At 44.9% G+C, this 18,811-nt stretch overlaps 1 pseudogene; it reads left to right on the forward strand.

Annotated features, from left to right (window-relative positions):
• The first annotated feature begins 13,452 nt into the window (after positions 1–13,452).
• LOC122174148 (olfactory receptor 10A7-like) lies at positions 13,453–14,402 on the forward strand (annotated as a pseudogene).
• Positions 14,403–18,811: the final 4,409 nt, after the last annotated feature.

Here is an 18,811-nt window from a genome sequence, read left to right on the forward strand (position 1 = left end):
GAGGTTAAAATCCATTGCCTTTCAGTGAGATTTAGGTTTCTAAGCCTTAGCAACTGAGAAACTTTTGAAAATGGGATTTATGCTTCTAAATCACTTAGATACTTTTAAATATTTTACCTGAGCTAATTGAGTGAGCTCATTGCATGGGGACTGGGTACATGTGTGCTTGCTATGGAGGCAACAGGGGGTTGGTTGGAGAAAATGTAAGATCAGCTAACTCCTGACATTTTCCAACCTTTCTAAGGGAATTGGATAGGAACTCAGTGTCTAAATCTTAAAACCTTGGACCCCAGTCTTTTTAGGGCCTGTATCAGATTCCACAGGTGGGTACTACATGGCTGGTTGGAGACTTAAACTCATGGCTGTTCAAAGTTCAGACAATGACGGGCAATTGGGCTCAGTGAGAGGATGCAGGCAAAATGGACTTATCTGGAATGCTAAGTGTACATTCATTGTAGGATGAGAGACTTCTAGATACATCTAACACACAGAACTATATGATACCTATGTTGTAAAAACATAGGCTTGCAATGTCCGCCGGAACTCCAGTGTTAGGTGATTGTACAATTAACGTTTGTCTCCTAGTGTGTATTTCATCCCCAGGCTGCTTTCCATAGGAAGGGAAAAGCCAAAGGAAACCCTCTGGCCCAGGCCACAGGACACCAGCACAGATATCCTTATTTGCCCATTATTCAGCAATGATTTAGGGCCAGTTGTTTCCAGATATTTGAAGGCCTAGTGGGATTTTCCAAAGCCTCTGGGCCCTTCAGGTGAGTCAGGAAGGGGATCACCCACCTTCCCCAGGTTTGTGCATCAGGTCGTCGGTGTCCAATGCCTGGTTTGGGGCTGCAGAGGGTATGTCCAGAGGCAGCTATGGCCCATTTACTGCAAACACTTGGGTGCCTGCAGGGTTAGAGCTGGGTTTGGGAATCCCAGGGGGTGGATTCTGAGATTCGGGTGCCTAAAGTGGGAGCTTTGTGATTGTAACCTTTCCTCCACACCCTTGTCCTAAGTCTCCTCTTTCTGTCATCTCTGTTGTCTGTAGCCCTAAGGATTAATCTGCTTTTCTGTATAAATATATCTTTCTTATAAAATGAGTATTTGATATATTAGATTTATAGATTTTATATTCAAAGTAAGTTTAGCTGTAATGCAAGAGATTTACCTACAGGCTAAAACTCTGTATGTTAAGCTAATGCGTAGTTAACACCTTTTGAGACCCTTCCCAGGAAAAGTAAAATTAGACAAAACACCCATGCAGATGTCTAGAGACCTTTACCTAAACCAATAGTAATATGGGGTGGAAAAGTAAGGGGTTTTGCCCACATTCTAACAAATTTACCACAAGTGCGTACATACCTGTCATCCATACGCACATGCATATTAGCCTATGGGGTAAGTGTACCCTAACATTTCCGTGGGGGAGGAATGAAATATGAGCATAAGAGGAAGGATTTCCGATTAATACCCTATAAAAGGCAAGGCAGCTCGCTATTAGACAGGCAATCTACCCACCTATCTGCTCCTGTCTACTCTTCATTGCCTCCACCTTTCAACTACGTATCTATGCTACCCATCTCCTACACGGCCATTAACTACTGATAGGCTGTCCTTCGTTCTTCATTCTTTTAAACTGTAAGTGAAAAGGGATTCGATCTCCCTCATATTTTATTTAGTTAAGGCACATAGAGTTAAGTTAGAAAACGAATAACCCTGCTGTAGCTTTCTTTACCAGAGGTGTGAAAAACGCCCAAGGTGTTGCCAACACCAGATTATTATAAAAACAGGGTGTGAGTATTAATCAATTTTGCAGCCTATAATCTTATATTCATATATATCTATCTCTTTAAAAACTGTGATACAAGTGTAACTCTAGTATCAGAGGGGTAGCCGTGTTAGTCTGAATCTGTAAAAAGCAACAGAGGGTCCTGTGGCACCTTTGAGACTAACAGAAGTACTGGGAGCATAAGCTTTCGTGGGTAAGAACCTCACTTCTTCAGATGCAAGTGTAACTCTGTAATTCTAACTGTTTTACCATTTACTTACTATCTTCATTGATTTTAATAAAAAGGTCTTTATGAGTACTTCTGTCTCCGTGTAAACTTCCTGTCACAACCCCAAGGTTCCTTTTATAAACTCTGTGAAGCCTGATTCAGGACAAACTTTATCTTCTGATCAAACAAATTGGCGAGCCAAAACCCATACTAATTAATATCCACAATAATCATTATTAAAATTAATAAAATTATTAATTAATTAATTAAAATGGAAATTAAGTGGATAAATTAAATCAACACTACTAACACACCCCAAATCAGGCTACAGGCTGGCGAGCCAGCCAGGAGTTTCGAGGAGCGTGTGACAGGAATTTTTAGGGATTCCAGGTATCCTTAGACCCTTAGGAAAAATCTCACCTGGGCATAAGTAAATGGTTAAAAGTATAAAGTTTTACAAATCCTTTTTCTCTGAAGAAAAACAGAGTAGGCTTGACTTTCTGTGATTGCGGCTTGGCTGTCATCCCAGTATTACCAGTTGTTTATTGTGGTTTTGACTTAGAAGTTTAATTTTAAGGGTTTTTTCCAATATAATAAAATAATAAAGTTTGTGATTAAAGTGATATTGTTTGAAGTGATATACGTGTTTAAGGGGTTTTGTAAAGGTTGAAGTTATAACGTATGGTACCGATAAGATATTAGCAGTAGCATTGGATCCGATGACCCACACGAGTGGTGGCGGGGAAGTTGACAAAGCAAGGTATTAATCGCCACCAGAAAGGCCGTAATCAGTCAGAACTTGAACAGTTCAAAGATACCTTATCTCAGTCCCCTTGACTTCCCCGGACTGCACCTCTGATCCATCTGCCTCAGTATTCCCCAGTACTTGGCAGGTCCTGACAGAGGGGAAAGACCTCTTGATTTGCTACAAGCCATCAAGGGAAGAGAGGGAACTTACCCACATCCCTCTATTACTTGGGACTTATTGGAAAAGTGTAAGGGGTGTTATTTCCTGTTGTTTCTGTGAAGGGATGCCTTCCATGTCAGAGTAAATCAACAGTGTATTTATTCTAGTTTATTGAATAAGCTAGTAAAGTTGTAGAATTAAGATGAATTCTCTATTCCGTATTAAGAGTGTTAAAAATGAATCAGGGGCAAGAGTAGAGTCTGTTGGAGTTGCCTGTAGTCTGGCTTTAGAAAACTTTGCCAAGAAATATATTCAGGAACATGGAGGAAGTTTAGAACAGCTGAGAACTAGTGAGATGATTTCTGAGCAAAATAACCAATGGGGTTTTGTGAGTAAAGTATTTAATGAAGAAACAGAGCAGAAAAAGAAAAGGGCTAAATTGGTAAAGGGAATAGCTGTTGAATGCCTGCTCATGGCTTGTAGTTCATTGGGAAAGAAATTGGATAAGAAAATGGAGTTACTCAGGGAAGCTCAGGAAATGTTGTTGGCCGATAGAGCAGACTGTGGCCGGTTGTTGGAAAAGATTAAAGAATTAGAAAGGGGAGAAAAATATGGTAGAGGAGGATAAAGAATCAATTCCCATCCCTATTGGTATGGTGGAACCGACAGAGGTAGAAAACCCTACTGGACCAACAACTAGAAGTAAAACAAGAGAATTAGCAGCTCAGGCTAACACAGTACATTTAGAAGCGGAGATGGAGATTGGGTCTGAGGAGCCACGAGGAGAGTCAGAAGAGGAAGCTGGCTAGGGTGACCAGATGTCCTGATTTTATAGGGACAGTCCCGATTTTGGGGTCTTTTTCTTATATAGGATCCTATTACCCCCCACCCCCTGTCCCGATTTTTCACACTTACTGTCTGGTCACTCTAAAGCTGGCAGTGCAGAAGTTACTGGCAATCTGCAGATAGAAGAAGGAAGTCCTGAGGTGGCACCACAGGAGGTGAAGACTAGCGTCACAGAAAAAGTGGCTAGTGATGCAAAAGAGGAGATAAGCGAAGGACAGAAGGAGGAAAGATCCTCTCCTTTGTTAGTGCCAGCCCCTGGTAGGGAAGAAGCAGTGCTTTTAGAGACTGTCATTGTTCAAGGATTAGAGGATGCAGTGTCACAAGTGACTCGAGCAGCTAGTGCATGTGATGTAGTAATCTCTAAATTACAACAGAGAGAGCGACAACTACCAGAGAATAGAATCCCTGCTCCTCCACCCAATATTACATTGGCACCATACAGAGTAGAAGATTCGTTCCCTTTGGGTGGACATTTATTGGCATTTGGGCAATCAACATTGCCCAGACCCCAAGAATTTCACAGACCCCATACACCCCCTTGGTATATGTTGGTCTCACCTGGTATATCGGTAGAACGCCCTACTACACCAGACTGTAGACTAAGGGATGTCCTGCGTCAATGTGGTTTTATGGAAAATTATCCTACATATCCAGGATTATCTCCAGTAGAAAATTCTGATGGTGCAGATGAGGAAAATGTGAATTTGGGTAGAAGGAGTCAAGGAATAGAAATTATAGATTCAAGCTCAGATGAAAGCTCAGACCCTAATCTAGAAGGAGGAGCTTCTGGTTCTAATTCTGATTGTCCTGTAGCAGTTGTTACAGGTATTAAAACCTTAGACCTAGTAGCTAACCAAGTAGGAATGATGGAGGATTCTTCAGTTGCAATGCATGCACGTGTGCAAGAGACAGCAAAAGTGTTTGGTTTACCAAGGGAAGATTGGATTAAAATCTTACAACTCACAGTGAATTGAGCATTGTGGAGTACTTTGCCACCTGAGTATAGAGTAGGAGGAAAAACTTTTAATGAAACAGTAGCCCTATTGGAACATAACCAACACCCCGGACAAGCGGGAGTGGCGATCCTGTCTAATTTAAAGCAGAAAACTAATGAAACTCCACACCAGTTCCATCTGCAGTTAAGTGCAGCCTGGCAGAGTCATATGAAAGAGGAAACAGATGAGCCACAGTACATCAGTTTGCTGGTTAATAACTCCCTCCTTCAGTTACGGGAAATGGTTAACATGCACATAACTGATGATATTTCTTTAAAGAGAGCACTAGCCTTACTGGCTAAGGGATATGCACAGGGAGGCTATAAATTAGGTCGGCATGGAGCCCCTGTTACAGTACTTCAGGAACCACAAACTAATCCCACGGTGAGGATTGAGGGACCTCGACCTCAACCAGGGTTAGGACGAGGGGCTCCTAAATTCCCTAGGTATCAACGTTGGCAAAACGACCCTAACCCACATAATAACCCTGGACCTTCGAGTGGCCAGGCCCCTCGACAGGGTTATGCGTTTGGATCCTATGTAGGGGCTCGGGACCGTGTTCCTTTCTTTCCAGACACTGCACAGAACAATTCACGTATGCAGAGACCTAAATCACCGCCTCTGCACAAAACTGAGGACTCAGTTGTAAGGATGTTTAGGACAGTGCAGCAAATGCTTGAGGCTCAACGACGGGATATCTGGGAACTCCGTGCCTGTGTGAATGAGCTGATGATAGAAGGCCAAGGCCCAGCACCCTTGAACCATCCAGTGGCCTCCGTTGATCCATCCCCTTTTCCCCAGTGGACAGCCACTCCTCCAGAATTGGCTGCCTCTGAGGAGATAGAGGTAGAACCTTTAGATTATTTGTCTGCATATGCTGCATGACTACAAACCACCCTGAGTGTAGTCATAACCCCTTTAGGCAGGGATGAAAGTGGGAGACCCACAATATCTGCAGTGGTAGGGGGCCTTGACAGGAGTTTTATTATAGATACTGGAGCAGCAATTAGTATTATCCATGTCAAGGATCCTAGATCCTCTCCTCTATCATCAGGATGTACTAAAACACTTGCAACTTTTGCAAGTAATCAGGTTGTTACCACACTTTCTATACCCCTTGAAGTACAGATAGGTCACCTAAGAAAGGATCATACCTTTGCATTGATGAAATTAGCAGACCCAAAGAATTGTCTACTGGGAACTGATTTCTTATACAAACAAGGTTGTGTTCTTGATTTGTGTAACCAATTGTTGTGTCTTTCAGTAGAACAGGCAAAGGATGACTCTCCAGTAGTCATTCCTGAGTGTGGTATGGTATCTCCAGTAGAGGACTCTGAACCTGAGGGGTATGATTTGAACAAAATAGTGGCTAAGTATGCAGACCAACCTGAGTTTCAGGCATTACTTTGCAAGCATGCAGATGCCTTTGCTAAACAGAAGCATGATTGTGGATGCATGGCAGTCACTATTGTTGTGGAAGGAGGAGAAATTTCAGCCCAAAGACAGTATCCTTACCCAGAACAAGCAAATCCATACATAGAAAAGACTATCAAGTCTTTGCTAGCACAGGGGGTACTACGTAGATGTACTTCCACTGCAAATTCCCCTATTTGGCCTGTCAAGAAACCAGATGGTTCGTGGCGTCTCACAATAGATTACAGACGTCTAAATCAGGTCACACCCACTTGTGCCCCCACAGTGGCCAAAATGCCAGATCTGATCAAATCCTTTGACCCAGAAGCTGTATGGTTTACTGTATTAGACATCAGTAACAGCTTTTGGACATTGCCATTGGCCCACATTTGACAGTACCGTTTTGCATTTAGTTTTCAGGGAGTGCAATATTCTTGGACACGTCTACCCCAGGGATATAAAAACTCTCAGCTTTATTCCATGCACAAATGAGGCAGGTGCTGTCACAATTTTCTAAACCAAATGTTCTATTTCAATATGTAGATGATCTGTGTTTAGCAACACAGACAAAAAAGGAGCATTTAGAAAGACTTGACGAGCTCCTGCAAATTCTAAAGGAAGCAGGATTAAAGTGCAATCCAGCTAAAGCCCAGCTAATGGCCAATTGTGTCTCTTTCTTGGGCCTCACCCTGACAAAGTGGGGTAGGACTCCAGTGCAACAGAAAGTAGATGCAATCCAAACATTGCCTTTACCACGGGACCCAACGGCTTTAAGATCCTTTTTAGGTTTAACTGGGTACCACAGGGATTTCATCCGCAATTTTGCTTCTATTGCAGGTCCTCCCTTGTACCAACTACTAAAGAAAGGTGTCCAATGGAAATAGTCTGAGCAACACACAGAAGCAGTATCCCAGCTAAAACAGGCTGGCGAGCCAGGCAGGAGCCGTTTATTAATGGCTCGTAAGGAGACTCACCTCATCCAAATTACTAACGATGTGGACGAAGCCCAACAAGTTATTACCCAGTTAATGAACAAAGGTAATGAACCTGCAACAACTCCCAGAGAAAATTTTGGATTAAAAGGATGGGTGATTATCCAAGGGATTGCTATTGGAATTAATTTCCTTATTTTAGGTTACTTGCAGTATAAATTCAACAAACCCAAGCCTGAACCTAGGCAAATGCCTAAGCAGACACCTAGACAGAGGCATAGACAAGCATCACAGGGTGATGAATATACATGCACGATACCCATTCCAGATACCTACCAAAATGAAACTGGTGCTAAAAAGGGCCCCACAGATACTAAATCCAATCTAGGTGACGGGGTTTCTTTGTGCAAACCACCTCGTCAAAGTGGGGGTGTAGCCCTCAGGATTAATCTGCTTTTCTGTATAAATATATCTTTCTTATAAAATGAGTATTTGATGTATTAGATTTATAGATTTTATATTTACAGTAAGTTTAGCTGTAATGCAAGAGACCTACCTACAGGCTAAAACTCTGTATGTTAAGCTAATGCATAGTTAACACCTTTTGAGACCCTTCCCAGGAAAAGTAAAATTAGACAAAAACACCCACGCAGATGTCTAGAGACCTTTACCTAAACCAATAGTAATGTGGGGTGGAAAAGTAAGGGGTTTTGCCCACATTCTAACAAATTTTCCACAAGTGCGTACATACCTGTCATCCATACGCACATGCATATTAGCCTATGGGGTAAGTGTACCCTAACTTTTCCGTGAGGGAGGAATGAAATATGGGCATAAGAGGAAGGATTTCCAATTCATACCCTATAAAAGGCGAGGCAGCTCGCTATTAGACAGGCAATCTACCCACCTATCTGCTCCTGTCTACTCTTCATTGCCTCCACCTTTCAACTTCGTATCGATGCTACCCATCTCCTACACAGCTATTAACTATTGATAGGCCGTCCTTTGTTCTTCATTCTTTTAAACTGTAAGTGAAAATGATTCGATTTCCCTCATAATTTATTTAGTTAAGGCATATAGAGTTAAGTTAGAAAACAAATAACCCTGCTGTAGCTTCCTTTACCAGAAGTGTGAAAAACGCCCAAGGTGTTGCCAACACCAGATTATTATAAAAACAGGGTGTGAGTATTAATCAATTTTGCAGCCTATAATCTTATATTCATATATATCTATCTCTTAAAAAACTGTGATACAAGTGTAACTCTGTAATTCTAACTGTTTTACCATTTACTTACTATCTTCATTGATTTTAATAAAAAGGTCTTTATGAGTACTTCTGTCTCCGTGTAAACTTCCTGTCACAACCCCAAAGTTCCTTTTATAAACTCTGTGAAGTCTGATTCAGGACGAACTTTATCTTCTGATCAAACAAATTGGTGAGCTGAAACCCATACTAATTAAAATCCACAATATATCATTATTAAAATTAATAAAATTATTAATTAAATAATTAAATACAATTAAAATTAAGTGGATAAATTAAATCAACACTACTAACACACCCCAAATCAGGCTACAGTCAGAACTCCCATTATCTGTCCCCTTCATGTCCGGTGTGTGGAATAAATATGCAAGGCTTGTCTACAAATCGACGTTGCGCCACTTTACCTATATCTGCTTATCCCTGCCTGTGACACAGCCACAGGCCCTTGGGCTGCCTTGGTTAGAGAAGGGTCCCCACCTGAGGGGAATCAGGCCATTTCCAGGAAAGGGCTGAAAGGGGCCAGAATAAGAGGCAAACTCGGGAGGCTGAAGTGAGACCTCAGACAATGAGTGAGGCTCCTGCAGGGAAAACCCTGAGATCAGGGAAATTCCTCCATTATATGGGGAATTAAGAAGGGAAACTGAGGTGAGGGGCTGTGTTCTGGGCTGCCCTGTCTCCTCCAGAGGGTGCCGTGAGGTCGCCACTCATCGACACCAAGCAGATGCAATGATACTGATGTGATGGTGCTTCTGGTGGGATAGTTCATTCCCAGATAGGAAGGGAAATAAGCGATCTATTGGTAAACTGTATCCACACCAGATATGGTGACCAGATGTCCCAATTTTATAGGGACAGTCCCAATTTTGGGGTCTTTTTCTTATATAAGCTCCTATTACCCCCCACCCCGATCCCGATTTTTCACATTTGCTGTCTGGTCACCCTAACACCAGAAGTTGTAGCAGTATAACTATTTCAATAACACATTCACACCACTAACCAAAATAGTTATCCTGGTGCAAAATCTAGGTGGAGACCTCATGTGAGTCCCAGTGAAAATACGTCCGTACCTTGCTGGCTTCGAAACAAACTCCGATAATGCAAGGGAAATGTCTTTTCCATTAACAGAATCATAGAAGAGTAGGACTGGAAGGGACCTAAACTGGTCATCTAATCCTCTGAACTCAAGGCAGGACTACGTCATTACCAGACCATTCCTGACAGGTGTTTCTTTGACCTGTTCTTAAAACCTACAGTTCTGGAACAAGATTTCATAATTTATATAATTGCCGTGGCACTGAAGATGCATGTGACCCTGAAACTTTTCTGGGAATGGCAAGAAATGATTTGTATTTCATAATCTCAGATCTCTGAGTTACATGCTTCTGTGGTATGGGCCTTTCCAAGAATCGTAAGGGAGTTAGGTGACAAATTCTCATAGCAATCCCATGGGATTTGGGTCTTAATTGCGTACATTACTGCCCTTTGAAAATCCCAACATAAGTGTGCAAAACACCCTGTTGGACCTGCATTTTATCTGAGCAGCAGCCTGCACTTCCTTCTTTCAGAAACGACTGACCAGGAGGCATTGAGCTAAGGGTCACATTTTTGAAAACACTGAAGCAAACTTCATGAGTGACATAGGCGGCTAAATCCCATTGCCTTTCAGTTAGACTTAGGTTGCTAAGCCTCAGTAAGTGAGAAACTTTTGAAAATGAGACTTAGGCTTCTAAATCATTTAGACTCTTTTAAAAATGTTACCTGAACTAATTGAGTGAGCTCATTGGATTGTGACTGGGTACATGGGCACTTGCAATAGTGGGAAACAGAGGGGTTGGTTGGAGAAAATGTAAGATCAGCTAACTCTGCTGACATTTTCAAATCTTTCTAAGGGAATTGGATGGGAACTCAGTGTCTAAATCACTGAGGAATCTATACAATTTAGAATAAGTGCGTTATTTCTTGATGGTTAACAGAGCATTCACTCAATAAAAAGACGTATTTGCTTAGGATTAGAAGTTTCTTCCCTCTCTAGGACTCTCCCTTTGAGATTAGAAGTTTGACGCTGGTTTAGTTTTGGAGACTGTCAATCAATTGCAACTTACCCTTGCCTGTTGCCTTCCCCACAGCACATGTGCCTCCAGAGACTACCTCTCCCCGCAGAAGGATATATAATGAATCAGAAAAGACGTTCCCTATTTGACAGACGGTATGAGGCACAGGGTCACATTACCAGACATGGAACAGAGCCTCAGTAGCTTTTCTAGGTTGTTGTTCTAGTTACTGGGCACGTGGAAGTAGCTGAATGCGGTGAGGAGAGAAAATGGACTGAATAACCTGGATCCTGGTCCCTGAAATGCTGCATGAGGAGGTGACAACAAAGATTCCAGCTGCTCACAGACCCGCCTTAGAGGTAAATCACCCTTTTCCTCCCTGCTCCATGAATCTTGAGGAGTTGAAGCAGTGTAGATCTGTTCAGTAACCTATCCCATCGGACTCCATGGGGAACTGGGCACTGATCTCTCTCAAACTCCCAACTCAAAGCAAAATGACTGAATTTGTAAAAAGGAAAGAACTGTCAGGTCACATCTATCCTAGGTCCTTACCTGACCCCCATCTCCCTGGTATCTGGGCACCTCACTGGCTTGAATGCATCTATCCTTCCAGCACCCCTAGATCATGCTATTACTCCTGCTTTACAGATGGGACCTGGCACACAGAGGGGCAGATTTCTAGAGGCTTCTTGGCACCTCAAGATACAGACCCCCCAGTGGGACTGAAAATCAATGGGCGTTAGGTATGGCCCCTACTCAGGCCCCGGGTGCATTGTTAGGTACCTACCGGCCTTTGTAAATCTCACCTGAAAGTCACACAAGGAGCTGGTGACAAAGCAGGGAACTGAACCAACATCTGCCGAGTCCAATACCAGCCCTTCAAACAGGGGAGCAGCCTTCGTTCCTCTCTAACCTTCCCTCCTGACCCCTACAGGGTTTTGCCCTCACTGGCAGCTCCCCTTTCATGGGGCGCTGAATGAACTGGCGTGGGGAAAGCAGAGCTGCAATTGGCTTCGGTGCTCGGGGGCAGACACTGGCTATAAGTAGACTTGGCACAAATTGGTTTTGTTTCTCCCCTTAGAGGGTTAATATTGGGATTATTTTACCTTTAAAATTTTTAACTATTAAATTTTCCAGTCACAGGAAGCTCAGTGGGGGTTAAGGTGTGGGTTAGGATGAGGGCAGCGCTGCCAGCGGGGTGTGGGGGGGCTCCCGACCGGCTGAGGGATCTAAGACACCAGGGCGCTAGGGTCAGGGAAGGTGGCTGCTCTGGTCCAGTGGAGCAGAGATCCATGGCCAGGGCTGGGAGGAGGATGGTGGCGGTGATCACTGGGCCATAGGAGGGGCCATCTCATCATTCATCCTGGCATTGGCCACTGTTGGAAGACAGGATACTGGGCTAGATGGAACTTTGTGTAAGGGGACTGTTGTCCACTTCCTAAAACTCAGTGGGGTTGTTTTGGCTGGCTAGCTCCCAGTACCAAAAGGAAGGGGAAGGGTCGATGGGAAACCAGACTCTGAGACTGACAGTCCCCAGGAACAATATGGAGAGGCCAATGCTCCAGGTCAGCCTGATTGACAGGGAGGGCAGGCTAATCAGGGAGTCAGGCGGCCAGGGGGGTCCCTTCCTCCGTGTGATCTGGAATTGCCTCAGTCAGACAGAGTGGGGCCAAGCTAAAGAGAAAGCAGGAGCCCAAGCTGAGCTGGGGGCAGAGTTACAGAAGCAGCCCACAGAGCAGACCTGCAGCAACCAGAGCCAGAGATGCAGCCCAGGGAGCTGGAGGCAGAGCAGCAGCAGCGTTGAGGCAGAGTGGTGGAGCTGGAACTGGGGCTGGAGCAGTCCAGAGCCAGGTGCAGTGAGCAGCTGGAGAGAGCTAGGGGGACCGTTTCTCTTAAAAAGGGAAGAAGGAGGATCCCGGGAACTATAGGCCAGTAAGCCTCACCTCAGTCCCTGGAAAAATCATGGAGCACAAATCAATTTTGAAGCACTTCGAGGAGAGGAAAGTGATCAGGAACAGTCAGCATGGATTCATCAAGAGGTTACGAGGACTCTGCCATGCCGGAGAATGGAAAGGGAGCCCTTGAGGGCAGGCAGGCAGGCCTCTGGGTAAAGGAAGTGGGAGCGAGGACTCAGATCCTTAAACTAGCCCATTTCACCGGGGTAGTGTATAAGCCAGGAAAGTTCCCCACAATAGCGGGACCATTCCCCCGCTTACATTTGGTCTCACAAAGTAAGGCCATTCTCATGTATGTTCTTATGAACTGCTTTATAGAGCTGCTGTAAAATTGGAATGAAATCCACATTTGAAATCATGCAATTGCCGATGAAATAGAAATTTGGGTTCTACGCCACTCTCATAATATGACAATTGCACATTTCTTACAAATTTCAAATTTTATACAGAAATTTTTCTTGCAAGAAAGGATCAATGTCTAGCTAATGTGATGGTTTCCAGCAGCAGTTTTTTTGGTTTTTGTTTTTAATTAAGATCATTTCTCTATATGTAGACTGCAGGACAATGAAATATCGTCCCAGAGAAGGAGCTGTATTTGTCTGATGATAAAAACTTTAAAATGGCTCTGATAGAGTTAGGCAGCCCATTTCAACTGCAATACCCAGCCTTAGTTGCTTGTTTGTTTCTCTGTTCTGGGTTCCTCTAAAATATCAAATCCTGGCCCATTTCACCCATGGATCTCCATCCATAAAGGCCATTGCTCTGCTCTGATACACCAGGTAGTGAAACGTGATTATTTGAACCAACACATTTCTGTACGGTTGTACCTATAAGCCCCATCCCCAGTGTATTTGAATGCTTGGTGCCATCTGTTTCCAGAGAGATTAATGTTTCGTTTAACCTAAATCCTGGTCAGATATTGAATCAGTGTCAAGGATCAAGAGATCGCATTTCCCCTCCCCTGCACCCATTCTACACTCACTCATCGTTCTGGTAGTCAGCAGAGGGAGAAAATGGAAACAGTGCTGACGTTTTATTGAATAAATGTTCTTGGTTTATGTGGCAGAGTTCATTTCTTTCCCATAGACTCACACCATGGCGAATGCAAAACAGGGAAATGGAACATCTGTCAAGGAATTCATCCTCCTGGGGTTCGGGGATCTCCCAGAACAGCAGATCCTTCTCTTCCTGCTGTTTCTAGTGATCTGCATTGCGACCATGGCTGGGAACATCCTCATCATTGTGCTAGTTGTAGCTGATCAGCACCTTCACACCCCCATGTACTTCTTCCTGTGGAACTTGTCCTGCTTGGAGACCTGCTACACCTCCACCATCCTACCCAAGGTGCTGGCCAGTCTCCTGACTGGGGACAGATCCATGACATTCAATGGATGTCTCACACAATTTTATTTCTTTGCTTCTCTAGCAGGTACGGAATGCCTTCTCCTGTCAGTGATGTCTTACGATCGGTATTTAGCCATATGCAATCCACTGCACTATGCAGTCTGCATGAGTGTCAAATCTTGCCTGCAGCTCGCAGGTGGCTCTTGAATAGGTGGATTCCTAGGTGGTAGCATAACAACGTTGTCCATATCTAAGTTAACGTTCTGTGGCCCCAATGGTATTGACCATTTTTTTGTGATTTTATCCCCCTTGTAAAACTCTCCTGCAATGACCTTCAGGAGATGGAAATGGTGACTGTTGCACTCACTTTGATTTTCTCACTGGTTCCATTCCTTCTTACCTTGATGTCCTACATCTGCATCATTGCCACCATCCTGAGAATCCCGTCCACCACTGGGAAGCAAAAGGCCTTTTCCACCTGCTCCTCCCACCTCATTGTGGTGAGCATTTTTTATGGAACTCTGATGACTGTCTATATGTTCCCTACCACTAACATCCTGAGCGACTTCAAGAAAGTTCTGTCTGTCTTATACACAGTCCTGACTCCGCTGGTCAATCCCCTCATCTACAGCCTGAGAAACAAAGAGGTCCAGGAGGCCCTGAGGAAAGCTTGCAGGAAATTCATATTTGGACCATTCTAACGTGTCAGTTTCCTTAGGTTAAAATAGATATATCATGGGCTTGGGTAGGACCTGAACCAAAGACTGCTGAAGTCCCAGGTCGTGTTTCCCTGAGCTTCATTGATCTTTGAGGCATGCTTTTACAGAGAGGAGAGTGGAAATGGAGAGCCCTCTTAAAACCTGTGACCCTAGCCTTTTTAGGACCTATATAAGATGCCACAGGTGGGTACTACTGGGTTGGTGGGAGACTTGAACTTGTGGCTGCTCAAAGCTCAGACAAAGAAGGGAGACTGTGCTCAGTGAGAGGGTGCAGGTGAAACAGACTCAGCTGGAACACTGGGCATCTATTCTGTGTAGGGTGAGAGACTTCTAGATATACAGACAACCCCCTGAAAAATCAGACACCTGCATTCTAAAAATACAGAGTTGCAATGTCAGCATGGAACTCCAACATTAGAAAATTGAATAATTAACTTTCTTTTCATAGAGTGTATTTCATCCCCAGGCTTCATTCAAAGGAAGAGAAAAGCCAAAGGAAACCCTCTGACCTATGCCCCAGAACACAGGACATCAACACAATCCTCTTATTTGCCCATTTTCAGCAGCAATTGAGGGCGAGTTGTTTCCAGATACTTGGGGTCTGAGTGGAATTTTTTAAAGCCTCTGGGCACCTGACCTGCCAGATGAGGCTCTAGTGGAGAGTCAGAAAGCGGAACATCCACCTTCCCCAGGTTTGTGTGTCACTCTGGGGCTTTGGTGTCCAGATGCCTGCTGTGGGGCTCCACAGGGCATGGCCATGGGCACTATGGCCCATTTACTGCAAACAGCTGGGTTCCAGCAGGGTTTGCCAACAGCCAAGCTGGGTTGGTGAATCCCAGAGGGCCGGAATCACTCAGTGTGCTCATAGTAGAAAACCAACTAGCCAGTGTCCCACTCCAGTGCCCTATCTACTCCACCACATCTAATTGTATTAGACAATAGGACCAAAGGGTCTGAGTTGCTCAACTGCCATTAACTGCCCATAGGATTTGGGTGCCTAACATCAGCCTTTTATGGGAAAACCCAGCCTCTACATTTACAGGCAAAACTCTGTCCTGAGAATACCTTCACTCCCAGGGGACATTTACCACGAGTTACTTCTCATTTTTCTCCATTTTCTCAGTGACCCTAATAACTGTGTTTTTGTCACCAAGAGCATCGTGCAATAGAAGAACTAAACTCAGTTTTCTCTTTCTCTCGTCTCTGTTGTCAGACATCCCCTTATCTCTCCCCTTCATGTCCAGAGTAAGGAATAAATGCATGAAGACTTGTCTACACATAGAAATGGCATCACTTAAGCTATATTGGCCTATCCCTGCCTGTGACAGGGCCGTGTGCCCATGGGCTGGAGAGCCGGAGCCAAGCCAGCCCTGGTTAGAGAAGGGTCCCCACCTGAGGGGAATCAGGCCATTTCCAATAAAGGGCAGAAGGGGGATGGGGGAAGAGGCAAACTCAGGAGGCTGAAATGAAAGTTCAGAGAGTGAATGAGGGAAAACCCTGCGACCGGGGGAATTGCTCTAGCTAGGAAGAGCTGGGAGTGGCCTGCTAAGGCGGGCAGGACTCAGACTGGATGGCAGCAGTTTGGGGTACAGGTAACTGGAGGGAAGGTGTAATCTGTCTTTTAGTTTTGAATGTTAAGTTAATAAATAAAACCTAAATTAGGGGCTGTTGTGATTGGACTGGAAAAAAATGCATGTGAATTTTATTTGGGGAATGAACAAGGGAAACTGAGGTGAAGGGCTGTGTTCTGGGCTGCCCCGAGGCCTCCAGTGGGTGCCGTGAAGGGGCCATTCATGTAATCTGACTGGATACAACTACACTGATGTAAAGCTGCTTGTATCAGGATAGTTCATTCCAAAGGGGGATAAGCTATACCAGTCCAAGGGACCTTGATATTGGTTCGCTGTGTCCGAGCTAGAGGTTGTAGTGGTAGAATGATTTCCAAAACAAAGTCACACCACTAACACGAATAGTGATCCTGGTGCAAAATCTGCACGGAGACCTCGTGTAAGTGAGTCCCTGTGAAACTACATCAGTACATTCGTGGCTTTCAAAAGAACTCTGGGAATCCAAGGAACCTGTCTGTCTTCTGCATTAAAATAGTATGCTGAGAATTTACGCTGATTTGCCAAGTCAAAAGCAGCCGACTGACGGAAAGAGGCCCGACTGAATATTTCAGTTTACATAATGGGGTGTGTCTACACTGCAGCCAGGGGTGTGAATGGCATTTCCTGTAGCTCACTAAAAATAAAAACCATGGTACCAGCTGCAGCGCTGGCTGCACAAGCAAAAATGTACCGAGGGCCAAGGGGCATTGGGGGCTGCAGAGATGGGAAAGGGGCAGTCATACTGTATCATGGAGACTAGGGAGAACAGAGGGTGAAGTGTGGTAAGGGCGTTGCCATGGTGTACAATGGGCATTAGGAGGAAGCCAATGTTTTCTGTATCCTTCCTATTAATCTCTACATGGCAACTGATCACAGTGAATGGTTGTGACGGTGCTCCCCATAGGGCTTTATGGAATATGCTTATGAATGTATATATGACATAACTAGTGTAATTTTAGCGTCCTCGTGGCCAAGAGAGTCTGCTCTGCAGGCAGCTCTGGCCAAGAGAAGGCGCGCGCGCAGGAATGCAGCAGGAAAAATCCCCTCCACCCCAGGGGCACCTGTTCCAAATCCCCCAGAGTGAACACACACACCCACAGGAAAAGTACAATGGATATAACAAAGGGAAATATTTATTTACAGAGGGATGAAAGGAGAAAAACAACAAGGGGAAATATAGGGGGAACAGTAAAACAGGGCTGCATCCAAGCCAAGGCCCCACAGGCCCAGTCGTAGCACAGTCTGGAAGGGCAGACACTGAGCAATGTGTCTGCACATAGAGTTCAGGAGTCCTGAGCAAAGTTCCAGTCCAGTGGTGAGTCTTGGGTGCTCCTGGTCATCTTCGGCGCCAGTGAACTTTTCCGAGCAAACCCCTCCGGTGCCCAGGAGCGGCGCCAGGGTTTTTAGCGCCCTAGGCAGGGTCCTTCTGCGCTCCCGGTCTTCGGGGCACTTTGGCGGCGGGTCCCGGAGCGAGTGAAGGACCCGCTGCAGAATTGCCGCCGAAGACCCGGAGCACGGAAGGACCTCCCGCCGCCAAATTGCCACCCCCCCAAATGCTGGTGCTCTAGGCGACTGCCTAGGTTGCCTAAATGGAAGCGCCGGCCCTGCCAGTGCCCTCTTCTGCCGCTCTCTGAAAAGCCACACAGAGCGACCATCTCCCCACTTAACTAGCTACAGCCTCCCTCCTTGTTCCCAATGCAGAGTCACAAGCCCCAGTACTCACAGCCCCATGCAGCTCTGGGCAGCTGTGATACTGGGTCCAGCTCCGGCCTGTCCTTCTCGGGCGATTCCTCCCTGGCACAGTGCTCCTCCTGGCTCCTGTCCTGGGGGGTCCCCGATCGGCCCTGTCCTTCCCAGGCTTCAGGCAGGTTCTCTGCTGTTTCACTGTGTGAGGGCCTGCGGGCTGCTGCCTCTCCCTCCCGGGGAGCTCCAGAGCCACACCCCTGCATTTCCCTCCTTTCTCTCACTGCTCCCCCTCCCCCCAAGAAAAAGGTTTAAAGGGGCCATGCTTTCTGAACCTCAAAGAGGTTACACTAGAATATGTAGAGGGTGAAAAATTTATGAGTTTACCCTGTATAAGCTTTATACAAAGTAAAATGGAATTATTTGGGGTTTGGACCCCATTGGGAGTTGGACACCTGAGTGTTAAAGACTTCTGTTAGCTGCTTTCAGTTAAGACTATAGCTGTTAGAGGACGTGGTTCAGACCCTGGATTTGGGTTTGCAGCAGGCTAGCAGGTCTGGCTCAATCCAGGCAGGGCACTGAAGTCCTAAGCTGCCAGGGCAAGAAAGCAGGGGCAGAAGTAGTCTTGGCACATCAGTTGACAACCCCCAAAGGGTTTCTGTGATCCAACCCGTCACAATGGTAAATAGCCAGTAATAAAGATTAAAACCCTGAAATTTAACTGAAATCAGAAGATTCTGGTCTGTCTGTATTCTAGACAGTTTCAGATTAGATGTGCATCCTTCAAAGTGTTAAGCAATGGGATTTCATTCCTGTCTGCAATATTTTTGCCAGAGATTAATTTAAAAAAAAACCTCTTTTTTTAAAATACAGTTGTGTGAGCCACAAATATTCAACATTTGGGCATTATAAGACACAAAGTTTTGGTGACACAAAATTATTCACACTGGTGATAAATTGGCTGAGACCTTACTGCATGATTAGGGAGTAAATTATGCTAGGAGAGGACTTTGAATAACAATCATCTAGTTCGTTTTGTATTCAGGAATAAGTGGATATTTGTGTTCTTCTGTAACTGCTAGAACACACATTCTGATGGTT

Source organism: Chrysemys picta, chromosome 13, assembly GCF_011386835.1.
Source record: "Chrysemys picta bellii isolate R12L10 chromosome 13, ASM1138683v2, whole genome shotgun sequence".
Taxonomy (NCBI): Eukaryota; Metazoa; Chordata; order Testudines; family Emydidae; genus Chrysemys; species Chrysemys picta.